We start from the raw sequence: 1,704 nt of genomic DNA, 5'->3' as shown, positions 1-1,704 counted from the left end.
CAGACGACTTATACAAGTCAGATAACTACCAGACGACTCACAGACGACTTATCAAGTCAGAAAAGTACCAGACGACTTATACAAGTCAGATAACTACCAGACGACTTACAGACGACTTATGCAAATTAGAAAACTACCAGACGACTACCAGACGACTTATGCAAGTCAGAAAACTACCAGACGACTTATGCAAGTCAGAAAACTACCAGATGACTTACAGACGACTTATGCAAATCAGAAAACTACCAGATGACTTACGTATAAGAGTAAGAAAATAGTAGAAGACTTACATGGTCGGTCAGCCATTCTAAGGGGGTTCGGAGGACCTGATAAAATCGACTTGGACATCTACGTGGTTTTTTTTTCAAAGGTAGTTTATAAGAACTGCAAACACAAAAGGTAAATAATCAAATGGATGCTTTTTTTTTATCAAATGTAAATAATCATTTTTTTATCAAATGTAAATAATCATTTTTGTACAGCAACTTACGGATCTTGTTGCACCCATTCAGTGAGCTCCTTCGACTTCTTCTTGTCATAGGGTGCAAAAGGATCATAGCCTCGGCCAAACTTTTTGTTTGGAATGATCTGTTTGGCAGTGGTGTTTCCCTTAAAAGGAGTTTGCTGTGTGGGAGCAAGTTTCCTTTCTCGCTCACTTTTTTCACGGAGATTCACCATAGCAGTCTCCTTCTTTGTCTGCCTTCTAGCTTCTTCCAAGAGTAAATCTGAAGCAGTGGAAACTTGTTTGTCCAATAGAAGAACGCTAGGATCATCACTCGGTAAGTCGTCTGCATGTCTCACAAGACAGAGCTCTCTCGAGGAACTCGGTTCTGTAGTAAGACTCGGTTCTTTGGCTTGCTTCTGTCCTGCTTTCGTCTCATTCACACTTTCACTCTGCAATTTATAGTTCACAATGTGTTTAAAAACTATTAACCAAAGATCAAATTCGCACATGAAACGGTTATTTGGCTTCCTTGTATCCTGCTTTCGCCTCATTCACACTTTCACTCTGCAATTTAGAGTTCACTATGTGTTTAAAAACTATTAACCAGAGATCAAATTCGCACATGAAACAAAGCCCTTACAGCAAAGATCAAATTCACACTAGAAACAAAGCACACATGTTCAGAATCAAGGCATACAATGGTTCATCAAAGCACACAAGAAACAAAGCACATCAGTTCTGACTCTTCCTAACACTTTGCCTAGTGACTCTCTTCTCTGCAATTTTGGGAGAGGTTTTGGTACTAACCTCGGGTTCGTGCACATGTTTTGCTGGATTTGAAGTGGTTGTAAGTTGACGATCATTAGATGAACCCCCTTTTTTGGTGATTCCCACCTTCTTCTCCACAGCTACCATCCTATCCCCCAGTAACTTGATCTCCCTAAAGCACGTCCCAAAGCCATCACTAATGGCATCAGATATGTCCTTGAAGGCCCTTTCAATCTGCTGTTTCGTCATCCCAAAGCCATCACTACCCGCTGCAAGTGTCTCACCAGAAACAGAAGACTCTTTATGAGCTTTCTTCCGAGGTCTGCTACTTTCTTCCTTCACAACACTCTCTGACTTCATTGCAGTTTTTTTCCGTCTTCACTGGACTCACTTCATTCTTCCCTGGACTCACTTCCATATTAACAACCTTGTGAGTACCGGTGACTTGCCAGCAGTCCATGGTCCACTTCCATCCAGGATCATTAAACATG

This window comes from Brassica oleracea, chromosome C2 (assembly GCF_000695525.1).
Source record: "Brassica oleracea var. oleracea cultivar TO1000 chromosome C2, BOL, whole genome shotgun sequence".
Taxonomy (NCBI): domain Eukaryota; kingdom Viridiplantae; phylum Streptophyta; class Magnoliopsida; order Brassicales; family Brassicaceae; genus Brassica; species Brassica oleracea.
Note: the sequence above shows the minus strand (reverse complement) of the source record.